Below are 12,985 nucleotides of genomic sequence, written 5' to 3'. Positions count from 1 at the left end.
CAAGAACAAGTAGAAGAATTGTAAGGAAGGTTAATAACAATACGAGATTGACTGCCAAAGATATTCAAAGGGAATTGGCTGCAACTGGGACATTTCAACTATAGGCCGAGTGTTGCATGGTGAAGGTCTCAATGGTTGCAGGCTAAGGAAAAAGCCACTCTTAGGAAAACGTCACAAGGACAAATCACTTAACGTTTGCAAGATGGCATTTGAATGATGGATTTGAGTTCTGGTCAAAGGTTTTGTGGAGTGATAAAACAAAAATCAAGCTATTTGGTCATGCTGATCATCATTACGTTTGGAGAAAGTCTGGTGAGGTGTACAAAGAAAAGAACTCCATCCCTACTATCAAGCATGTAGGTGGTAATATTCTAGTATGGGCTGTTTTTTTTCTAATGGCACAGGAAATTTATTTCCAATACATGGTAAAATGGATTTGTGCAAAATATACATTCCTGGAACTGGAACTGACCCGGCTACCCCACAAGGAGGAGAGTACAGTAATACCTTTGTTCTCCATCAGGACCTACCAACACCAGCTCAAGGCTTCTTTTCTTGAGGATCTCTACAGGTGAAGTAGTCACAAAGTATATATGAAGTACATTCACAAGGCACAGACATACAGATGTATTTTGAGGACAAGCCTCTCTCTCTCTCAAACAAAAAAAGAGAAAGGAGGGCAAAACCGTGGAGCCCAGTAAGAAGATTTGTTACTTTTGTCTTCCGGGATGGAAGCTTATTGGTCTACAGGGAAATATCGCTTCTCCACAGCATATTCTTGGCATTTCCGTTAATCCAATTTTACACAATTACAGGAAGACTTTATCTTAGAGTGTATTTCACATAGGACAGGATGGTCACAAGCCATCAGCTGTCAAGCCTCTTCTAGATAGAGGACAGGCCAACAACACAATTATTTCAGTGGTCTCTGTACACTGGCAGCATGAAGCTCCTTGATAAGAAGCAAAACCACAGGTGACATGGATAGGGGTGCTATATAAACATGTTTGGAACTGGCAGGGAGGGGGTTAAATTTCTCCCTGCCAGAAAAACATGTGAGAATATGGCTGGAGCTCTATTTGAATAATTATTGATTAATTGGGCTCCAGCCACAGGGGAGAAAAGCCAGGGGAGAGGCCCTGGCTGGCAGTAAGTAGTGTGTGTGTTTTCTGTTTGGGGTGTGTTCTTTTGTTTGGAGTTTGCTCTTGTGTTGGAGAGTTTTGTGTTTTTAAAAGAAAGGAATATCTTGTTTAAAGACCCGGAACCTGACAGTTATTTTGTAAGTTCATTTTGATTATTTATTTTTGAACCTCTTTCCGTTGGCCCTTGTGCCTGTTTATTTGACTATTTTATTTAATAAAGAACTTTATTTTTGCCTTTATTCTGTCTCTGAGCCTCAATCCACTCGCCAGCCTGTCACACTTGGTGTCAGATACGGGATAGCGCCACCTAGAGGCTCAGAGCAGTATTATTTTTTTTTTTTTTTTTCTTTTTGGAATTTTTGGGAATTTTTTAATTTCTTTTTTTTTTTTTTTTGGGGGGGGGGGGGGGGGGGGGGGGGGGAGGCTCTTTTTTGTTCTTTTTGTTAATCAAATAGCAGAATGGGCAAAAGGCAGAGGCAGCAGAAGCAGCAGCAGAGGTAGCAGCAGCCGCCATCACCAACCCAAACCCTGTGGGAGGACCCAGCGAGCTTGTTCCCATGGTGCACCTGGTGCGGGAAGGATGACCACCGGTAGAGGTCCTGTTCGGATTGGCAAATTGCTAACTGGTGTGGGCATTGTGAGGAGGACGGCCACAACTGGGGAGGATGCCCCCATAACCCAGAGCAGGAACAACAACCAACCCCATCCTCGGCAGCCACCCCAGCAGCAACGCCTTCACCACCATCACGGGAGATCTGGGAGTGGTTGGTGCACCCCGAAGCGGACCTCTCCCACGACCTTCCCTTCACCATCAACATGCTGTGGCATCGAGATGGGGAGAGATGGGAGGAGTGGGAGGGATAGCATCACCTGAGGTCCCTCCAGGAAATCTTCACCATGGTCCTGGCATACCTGGTAATAGACATGGGGGAGATCCCCCACCTTGAAGAAATGGGGGTGGAGCCGCTGCCGTCGCCCAGAGAGGGGGAGCCGCCGCTCCGCTGCCAGAGAGGGGGAGCCGCTGCTCCCAGAGCCACCTCCCAGAGCAGAGAAGAGGAGGAGCTGCCGCTCCCAGAGTCCAGAGAGGGAGGAGCCCGAAGGTCTGCCTCCCGAACGTCCACAGAGCGAGAGGGAGGAGCCCGAACGTCCACGGGAGCCCAGGGAGGAGCCCGAACCTGTCCAGGCCCAAGAGGGAGGAGCCCGAACGTCCACGGCCCGAGAGGGAGGAGCCCAAACGTCCACGGCCTGAGAGGTAGGAGCCCGAACTTCCACGGCCCGAGAGGGAGGAGCCCAAACGTCCACAACCCGAGAGGGAGGAGCCCGAACGTCCACAGCCGGGGGTAATGCAGGTGCCGGGTCTCCCCTTTGGGGGGGAGGAGTCGGTGCGTCCACGGCCCAAGAAGGGGAAGTCCACAGGCCCAGGGCTGAAGGGACCAGCAGGGAAAGAACAGCCGGAGCTGTCTCTCCCTCTACCACCAGCAGAGGGAGAACAGCCGGAGCTGTCTCTCCCTCCACCACCAGCAGAGGGGGAACAGCCAGAGCTGTTTCTCCCTCCACCACCAGCAGAGGGAGAACAGCCGGAGCTGTCTCTCCCTCCACCTTCAGCAGAGGGGGAACAGCCGGAGCTGCCTCTCCCTCCACCACCAGCAGAGGGAGAACAGCCGGAGCTGCCTCTCCCTCCACCACCAGCAGAGGGAGAACAGCCGGAGCTGCCTCTCCCTCCACCACCAGCAGAGGGGGAACAGCCGGAGCTGCCTCTCCCTCCACCACCAGCAGAGGGGGAACAGCCGGAGCTGCCTCTCCCTCCACCACCAGCAGAGGGAGAACAGCCGGAGCTGTCTCTCCCTCCACCACCAGCAGAGGGGGAACAGCCGGAGCTGTCTCTCCCTCCACCACCAGCAGAGGGGGAACAGCCTGGAGCTGTCTCTCCCTCCACCTTCAACAGAGGGGGAACAGGGGGGCCTGTTAGCTCTGCATCGCCTGGGGAGGCCAACTGCTCGCATCGCCTGGGGAGGCCAACTGCTCCACATCGCCCGGGGTTGCCTGCCTGCCCGCATCGCCTGGGGTTGCCCTGCTCGCCTGGGGTTGCCTGCCTGCCCGCATCGCCCAAGGTTGCCTGCTTACCTGCCTGCCCGCATCGCCCGGGGTTGCCTGCCTGCCTGCCTGCCCGCATTGCCCGGGGTTGCCTGCCTGCCCGCATCGCTCCGGGGTTGCCTGCCTGCCTGCCCCATCGCCCGGGGTTGCCTGCCTGCCCGCAACGCCTGGGGTTGCCTGCCTGCCTGCCGGAGACCTGCATCGCCCGGGTTGCCTGCCTGCCTGCCTGCCTGCCTGGTTGCATTGCCCGGGGTTGCCTGCCTGCCCGCATCGCTCGGGGTTGCCTGCCTGCCTGCCCGCATCGCCCGGGGTACCCTGGCTGCCTGCCTGCCCGCATCGCCCTGGGTTGCCTGCCTGCCGACCTGCCTGCCCCTGCCTCGGTCGGGGTTGCCGGGGTTGCCTTGCCTGCCTGCATAGCCTGGGGTTGCCTGTCTGCCCACATCGCCTAGAGAGACTCTCAGTGTGCTTTCTCCTAGGGATGCTGGTTCACCATCTCCTGGGGTCGCTGTTGGCCCGTCGTCGCCCAGGGGGAAGGTGCTGCCGTCCCGAGAGCTAGAGAGGATGGAGCTACTGTCCCGAGAGCCGGAGGGTCCAGCGTCGCCAGGGGGTCCAGCAATGCCAGGGGGTCCAGCGTCGCTAGAGGGTCCAGCATCGCCAGGGGGTCCAGCGCCGCCAGAGGGTCCAGCGTCACCAGCGCCGCTAGAGGGTTCAGTGTCGCTAGAGGGGCCAGGGGGTCTCGCGTCGCCAAGAGATCCAGAGGGAGCCGGGCCGCAGTTCCCGCCTCCGCCACCAGAGGGAGCCCGGTCGTGAGGGTCCAGTCCTGCTGGGAGGACGCCAGATGGGGAACTGAATATTCCACCTTGGCCGCCCCCATGGACCACAGACGTCTCCCCGTCCCAGGACCAGACAAAGGACTTTGGGACTTAAGGGGGGAGGTGGCCGTTGGGGCCATGTGTGCTAGGCACAAGGGGGGGAATATGTGACGGGGAACTCCCTGTCTATATGAACATGTTTGGAACTGGCAGGGAGGGGGTTAAATTTCTCCCTGCCAGAAAAACATGTGAGAATGTGGCTGGAGCTCTAATTGAATAATTATTGATTAATTGGGCTCCAGCCACAGGGGAGAAAAGCCAGGGGAGAGGCCCTGGCTGGCAGTGAGTAGTGTGTGTGTTTTCTGTTTGGGGTGTGTTCTTTTGTTTGGAGTTTGCTTTTGTGTTGGAGAGTTTTGTGTTTTTAAAAGAAAGGAATATCTTGTTTAAAGACCCGGAACCTGACTGTTATTTTGTAAGTTCATTTTGATTATTTATTTTTGAACCTCTTTCCGTTGGCCCTTGTGCCTGTTTATTTGACTATTTTATTTAATAAAGAACTTTATTTTTGCCTTTATTCTGTCTCTGAGCCTCAATCCACTCGCCAGCCTGTCACACTTGGTGTCAGATACGGGATAGCGCCACCTAGAGGCTCAGAGCAGTATTATTATTTTTTTTTCTTTCTTTTTGGAATTTTTGGGAATTTTTTAATTTCTTTTTTTTTTGGGGGGGGGGGGGGGGATTTTGGAGGCTCTTTTTTGTTCTTTTTGTTAATCAAATAGCAGAATGGGCAAAAGGCAGAGGCAGCAGAAGCAGCAGCAGAAGCAGCAGCAGAGGCAGCAGCAGCCGCCATCACCAACCCAATCCCTGTGGGAGGACCCAGCGAGCTTGTTCCCGTGGTGCACCTGGTGCGGGAAGGATGACCACCGGTAGAGGTCCTGTTCAGCAGCCACCCCAGCAGCAACGCCTTCACCACCATCACGGGAGATCTGGGAGTGGTTGGTGCACCCCGAAGCGGACCTCTCCCACGACCTTCCCTTCACCATCAACATGCTGTGGCATCGAGATGGGGAGAGATGGGAGGAGTGGGAGGGATAGCATCACCTGAGGTCCCTCCAGGAAATCTTCACCATGGTCCTGGCATACCTGGTGAATAGACATGGGGGAGATCCCCCACCTTGAAGAAATGGGGGTGGAGCCGCTGCCGTCGCCCAGAGAGGGGGAGCCGCTGCCGTCGCCCAGAGAGGGGGAGCCGCTGCTCCCAGAGCCACACCCAGAGTCCAGAGAAGAGGAGGATCTGCCGCTCCCAGAGTCCAGAGAGGAGGAGCCCGAACGTCCACGACCCGAGAGGGAGGAGCCCGAACGTCCACGGTCCGAGAGGTAGGAGCCCGAACATCCACGGTCCGAGAGGTAGGAGCCCAAACGTCCACGGCCCGAGAGGGAGGAGCCCGAACGTCTACGGCCTGAGCGGGAGGAGTCGGTGCGTCCACGGCCCAAGAAGGGGAAAGAACAGCGGGTGCTGTTTCTCCCTCCACCACCAGCAGAGGGACAACAGCCGGAGCTGCCTCTCCCTCCACCACCAGCAGAGGGAGAACTGCCAGAGCTGCCTCTCCCTCCACCACCAGCAGAGGGAGAACAGCCGGAGCTATCTCTCCCTCCACCACCAGCAGAGGGAGAACAGCCGAAGCTGTCTCTCCCTCCACCACCAGCAGAGGGAGAACAGCCGGAGCTGTCTCTCCCTCCACCACCAGCAGAGGGAGAACAGCCGGAGCTGTCTCTCCCTCCACCTTCAACAGAGGGGGAACAGCGGGCGCTGTTAGCCATCGCCTGGGGAGGCCAACTGCTCTGCATCGCCTGGGGAGGCCAACTACTCGCATCACCTGGGGAGGCCAACTGCTCCACATCGCCCGGGGTTGCCTGCCTGCCCTCATCGCCTGGGGTTGCCTGCTTGTCTGCCTGCCCGCATCGCCCAAGGTTGCCTGCTTGCCTGCCTGCCCGCATCGCCCGGGGTTGCTTGCCTGCCTGCCTGCCCGCATCGCCCAAGGTTGCCTGCTTGCCTGCCTGCCCGCATCGCCCGGGGTTGCTTGCCTGCCTGCCTGCCCACATCGCCCGGGGTTGCCTGCCTGCCTGCCCGCCGCTCGGGGTTGCCTGCCTGCCTGCCCGCATCGCCCGGGGTTGCCTGCCTGCCTGCCCGCATCGCCCGGGGTTGCCTGCCTGCCTGCCCGCATCGCCCGGGGTTGCCTGCCTGCCCGCAACGCTCGGGGTTGCCTGCCTGCCCGCAACGCTCGGGGTTGCCTGCCTGCCCGCAACGCTCGGGGTTGCCTGCCTGCCCGCAACGCTCGGGGTTGCCTGCCTGCCTGCGCATCGCCCGGGGTTGCCTGCCTGCCTGCCTGCCTGCCTGCCTGCCCGCATCGCCCGGGGTTGCCTGCCTGCCTGCCTGCCCGCATCGCCCGGGGTTGCCTGCCTGCCTGCCCGCATCGCCCGGGGTTGCCTGCCTGCCTGCATAGCCTGGGGTTGCCTGTCTGCCCACATCGCCTAGAGAGACTCTCAGTGTGCTTTCTCCTAGGGATGCTGGTCCACCATCGCCTGGGGTCGCTGTTGGCCCGCCGTCGCCCAGGGGGAAGGTGCTGCCGTCCCGAGAGCTAGAGAGGATGGAGCTACCATCCCGAGAGCCGGAGGGTCCAGCGTCGCCAGGGGGTCCAGCAATGCCAGGGGGTCCAGCGTCGCTAGAGGGTCCAGCATCGCCAGGGGGTCCAGCGCCGCCAGAGGGTCTAGCGTCGCCAGCGCCGCTAGAGGGTTCAGTGTCGCTAGAGGGGCCAGGGGGTCTCGCGTCGCCAAGAGATCCAGAGGGAGCCGGGCCGCCGTTCCCGCCTCCGCCACCAGAGGGAGCCCGGTCGTGAGGGTCCAGTCCTGCTGGGAGGACGCCAGATGGGGAACTGAATATTCCACCTTGGCCGCCCCCATGGACCACGGATGTCTCCCCGTCCCGGGACCGGACAAAGGACTTTGGGACTTGAGGGGGGAGGTGGCCGTTGGGGCCATGTGTGCTAGGCACAAGGGGGGGAATATGTGACGGGGAACTCCCTGTCTATATGAACATGTTTGGAACTGGCAGGGAGGGGGTTAAATTTCTCCCTGCCAGAAAAACATGTGAGAATGTGGCTGGAGCTCTAATTGAATAATTATTGATTAATTGGGCTCCAGCCACAGGGGAGAAAAGCCAGGGGAGAGGCCCTGGCTGGCAGTGAGTAGTGTGTGTGTTTTCTGTTTGGGGTGTGTTCTTTTGTTTGGAGTTTGCTTTTGTGTTGGAGAGTTTTGTGTTTTTAAAAGAAAGGAATATCTTGTTTAAAGACCCGGAACCTGACTGTTATTTTGTAAGTTCATTTTGATTATTTATTTTTGAACCTCTTTCCGTTGGCCCTTGTGCCTGTTTATTTGACTATTTTATTTAATAAAGAACTTTATTTTTGCCTTTATTCTGTCTCTGAGCCTCAATCCACTCGCCAGCCTGTCACAGGGTGTCACTTTTTTCTTTTAACTATATCTTCCCGTTTTCCTCAACATCAAGCTTCTTTGGGAACTACAAGGTGGCAACTTTCAAGGAGCAGACTCATCAGAGAAGTAGTGACCACAACTATCACCTTCACTAAAATCATCCTGACTTCCAACAATCTGCACTGTGCTGAAAACCATTTGCCAGGACATACTTCGACCGATAAGCATCACAATCCAAGCAACCTACTTGCTGGATTCAGTTTACAATATTTTTTTTAGTTTCTCTCTCACTACTGAGGAATGCCATCTACCACTTTATTTGCTCATGTTTTCATCGTGGATCAGCCATGGCACACAATCCAATCCATTTCTTTGTCGATAGGCATATGTAGGCATACTTGTCCCTGACATTAGGCCAACTATATTTGGATAGTAGACTGTGGGGGAACTAGTCTTGTTCTCAGCTCCTCACTGGGCCTAAAGGTTTTGGATTTCTGAGATCCTGGAAATAGCGTATGCGGTGCTTTACACCTACAGTGTTAGCAGCAGTCTGCAGGAAGACGTTTCAACAATACTTTGCAGTTGATGTTGGCTGCCTAAAGACTGAAGAGGAACTACTAAAGAGCTATATTTATCTGAACAAATACAAAACCTACTTAGTCAAGGATAATAAATAAACACATTTTAAATTAAAAGGGTGGAAACTTTCAGGTTTCAGATTATACAGATGAACGTCATCCTCGGGTGCGATCCGAAATTCGAGCACCACTTGGGGTCTTTCTATCGACATTTATTATCATGTCTCAGCTACCTGTTTCACAGGGGTGCTACCTACCCTCCATCAATGTTCACAATGCTGCAATCTCCAGCTTCCTGCCTGGGAATGTCACTCTGTAGGTCCCACCCTAGGGTGGCTAGAGTGTTTGGTGGGGCTACCATCTAAGACCCCAAGGAAACACATCATGCCTCAGACGATATTTAACTACTGTAAAGCCATAAATATTTGTGACCAAAATATTTGGCAAATCACAATAAAACTTATTTTGCTCCAGAAATATTGCTGACCACATACGTTTGTTTTCTTTTTTTCATATGCGAAAAAAGCATAATAAAAGTCGCAAATATAATAGTATTTAGGTTACCACAGTTCAGACTCTGGCTACAGGAAATTAAAATGTCACTGCATTTCTAGAGACTGTGATCTCAGTAGGGGGATCACAAAACCAGGGCAGAACTGACTTCAAACAGACAAATTTAATCTGCATCTCACCCTGCATCAAGTTCTGTTGCAGCATTGAAAGGATACCATCTTCAGTACCTTTCAAAACCACTGGGTAAGGTAGGATTAATATAGGGGCAAAACTAAAATATGCCCAATACAGGACATCTGCCACGCTGCTACCTGGGCCTCCTCTGACACTTTATTTTTGTTACAACTTTAATAAGTCTTGTTTTCAGCCTACTTTACACTAGGTATTCCGTGTCTTCCTCTAATAACTTCTACCAACTACCCTATTGCCCTAAATGATTCGGTAAGAAGACGAAGATTACCTGTAACATGGTTTCTTCGTAGGAAGATGAACTCCACACATCTATATCCCACCCCTTCCCCCTCTTTTCTTTACTGTTCTTCTTTTTGAAATTTGGACAATAGTTGACGGTGTTGTGGGCTTTGGCGCCAAAAAAAAGCTTATATCAATGATCTCTGGGTACAAGTTCAGTTTATTCCTCATGAGCAAGCAGCATGGAGACCAGGAGTTCACACTGTGTGGAGTTCATCATCCTACAAAGAAACCATTTTACAGGTATAATCTTCATCTTCTGATGAGAGTGTTGCTGTGAAATAGGGTCCCAGCTGCTCCATGTACTCTGTCCAGTCACTGTCTTCATCGTACTTGCTGATGCTTCCAAATACCGGCATTTTTCTTCCAGCTGGGTACTGTTATTTATTTTTTATTTATTTATTTTTTAATCCCCGTCGCCAAATGTAATACACTGTTTGTTAGTTTATTAATTGTGCACTGACTCAGTACTGTAAATATAACGTAGCTTTATTTGGCAAGGAACAGGACCTACTATAGTGCTGCCAATGCACAGACGTAGCAATCCTGTGACCCATGACCCCTCAGCCATTGGCGCTCCTAAAGAGATCATGTTACAATCACAACTTTAACCCTAAATGTAAACTAAGAAAACTTAGGGGTTATCTATCAGTATAATACAACAATACAATACTGACTTTCTCCCACCTCCTACTGGGCAGTACAGGTCACAGAAAAACAAGTACAGGCGCACTGGTAAGCTGATTAAAATATTGTTGTAATTTGAACAGTAAACAAGAAAGTTAACCGCTTTGGAGTATTTTTTAAAAATGTTATTTGTCTAAGGATGTTTTTATTTTATTTTATTTTATTTTATTTGCCTGAATGCAATGCACAAAACATGGCATAAAAAGTAGTCCGGTATGCATTGGCCCCTAAAGAGGTGAATTTCGCGGTAACCCCACTCAATTTCCAGAAATCGCGAATTAGGTAGATCCCTAATTACCACGGACACCAAGACTGGCATTGATTCTACTGTACTGGAAATTAGTTTGAGGTTGTTTCCCACTTTTAATAGTTTGGGGCAGTGAAGATGTCCTAGGCTGAAACAGTAAAGAAAAAAATGTTTTTTTTTTTAAACAACAAAATTTTGGGGACTTGCAATCATATATGTAATATTGGTCAGTAAGAATGAAATGATATGTTTAATTGTATTTTAAAAAGTGGGAGAAATCAGAGATAAAATTTGAGAAATATTTAGTAGGGTAAATAGGGTATTATATATATATATATATATATATCTATATATCTATTATATATATATATACACACACACACACACACACACACACACACACATATATATATATATATATATATATATATATATATATATATATATATATATTTAAAATTACACCTTTAGCAAAAAGAAACATATTAGTAGTGGTGATGTTTGTATTGTAACCTTAGCAGTTACATATATGTTTTATAATGTACATCTAAGATGTGCACATTATCTACTGATTATTGTACTTACTATTAAATCATTTTATACTGAATTGCGTTTTGGACATTTTTATTTTCGTAGCTTAAAGAAATGGACACTCTACTTCTATTTCATGTGTAGATACATTATTTTTCTTGTGTTGTTTAACCCCTTGACCTGCAGCTAGATCATAGTTGTCTGCTCAGAACCAGACAACAAATAAAGATGTATCTAGTGCTGCAATGTATATGCAAATGAGTCGATTCCACATTTTTCATTCACATGATAAGCATTTTTTCTTTTGCCTCACATGGGACAATAGGCACAAATTCAAACATATTTTGTTTGATTGTTTTAATCTATGGAATTAATCCAATTAATATTAACCACTAGGTGCCAGCAATCAAACTTGCAATGGATTGCTCTTGCTTTAGAAATTGTCAGAACATTGGACTTTATGAATCAAGTAATAAACAACATAAATTTCAATACACTGCCAAACAAGTTTTGTCCAGATTGATGGGGGTATGCACTATTCTAAAAGGAACAGAATGTGCAGTATATGAAAAAAATGAGTTTTGGGAAAAAGACAATTCCAGAATATTTTCCTTGATTTTAAGAACCCCCATGGGCCACAAGCCACAAGCAGATTTCAACTCAGCCTCCATTAAAGTGTACATTCAAGGGGGTGCAATCAAATACAAGTCTCTTGTTTAAGTATTGACTCGACTTATTCTTAAAAGCATTCACAGAGTTCCATATTTTAATCTACTGAGGCAGATGATTCCACTGTGTGCAAAGTAATTACTGAAAACATGTATAGTGTATTATTCCAGGATAGGAAAAAGCTGTAGATGGTGAAGACCTTAAATTCTAAGTGCTCTCCTGGCTTAAATTATAAGAAGCTCTTAGCAAGCTCACTTGGCAGCTGTCCATTTATACATAAATGTAATGAGAAGACAACCCTATGCAAGTTTCTCTTTTCCTCTAAGAGAAGCAAATTAATTTTAGAACATTGTGCTCTGGTGTGTAGCAGTTTTGTATTTAATGTCTTCATTTGTTGTACATGACATATCTTTGGTTACAATATGACATTGTTTTATAGTGGGCCTGTTATAGGATATGAAATTACATTTGACTGTTTCTACAAATATTTAGTTTCAAACTGATAATGATGACGTTACACTGTGCTGTGTACAGTATAAGGCTAAGGGTAGTTAGCTAGTTGTCTTGGAATAATCAAAATAACTGTGTCAAATGTAACACCTAACAGTTTATAATAATATATTATTATATATTACAGTATATAATAATAATATATAATGATAATATACAGGTATTTTCTAAATAAAGTACTGCAATGCTTATTTTGTGAAATAAAATAATTTGTACAAAACAATGTGCAATATGGTCATGTTAAATTTTATTCAGAGATCCCTAGCATTATCTATGTAACACTACTCTAACATTAGTCATTAAAAAAAAAAAAAAAAAAAAAACTATTTGCATAGCTGAAATAATCTCATATACATTACATGGTATGGTGACCACATTTTATACGAATAATGTCCCATGTTTGTTCCAGCATTCTGCCACACACACTGAAAAGCAGTCTGCTGTGACGATTCACATTGCTTACATTCTTCCAATGGTCTGCTTTAGAACCTTTTTCTGAACTCTGCTGCGTACATGCAGCCAAGCAGGTTGCTACATGCAGCAGGAGGAGAGAATACCATCTGGTCAGCAAACAAAATTGGGTGTTTTTGTTATAATGGTAACCTTCTAAGGGGTAAGGGGTGATGGTCTTGCTATAGATGGGTGCCTTTTAAGGTGATCAATCCCTTATAAATGTTTACCACAGTATTTTTGCAGTTTCCCTGTGCTTTTCCTGTGGTTATACACTGCATTTATCATTAGTTTCCCATGGTTTCCCATGCTTATTAATATGTTTACCATACATTTTCGGTCTTAGCAACACTTACCTATGTTTTACCAAGGTTTCACTATGCTTTTACTATAAAGCACTTTCATAAGGGATAATCTGGGAATCTCTTGCCCCAACTTGATCTTTCAGATCTGCCTTATATGTTGGCACTTTATTTTTGCGCAACTGTGATAACAATGCATGTTTTATTTATTTTTTTATTTTTGTATTCATAATTGAGATATTTTTCAGTTTAAAGCAAATGTAACTGGTGCTGGTGGCCATATCTTTGATGATGGGTATGAATTTTACCATCGTAATTAACTAACTGAACGTACAGGTTAGGGTTAACATGAGGGGAAAAAAATGTTGGACTCGCAACGACTGTCGAAATATTGCCAAAGAATGTGATCCACCACCAAGATATCTGTACTGAGTGCAGTGCATGAGCAGCTAACTATGAAAACTTCGCCAGCGCCTCTTCCATAATA

The sequence above is a fragment of the Polyodon spathula genome, chromosome 2 (genome assembly GCF_017654505.1).
Source record: "Polyodon spathula isolate WHYD16114869_AA chromosome 2, ASM1765450v1, whole genome shotgun sequence".
NCBI lineage: Eukaryota > Metazoa > Chordata > Actinopteri > Acipenseriformes > Polyodontidae > Polyodon > Polyodon spathula.
This window is presented reverse-complemented; position numbering follows the sequence as displayed.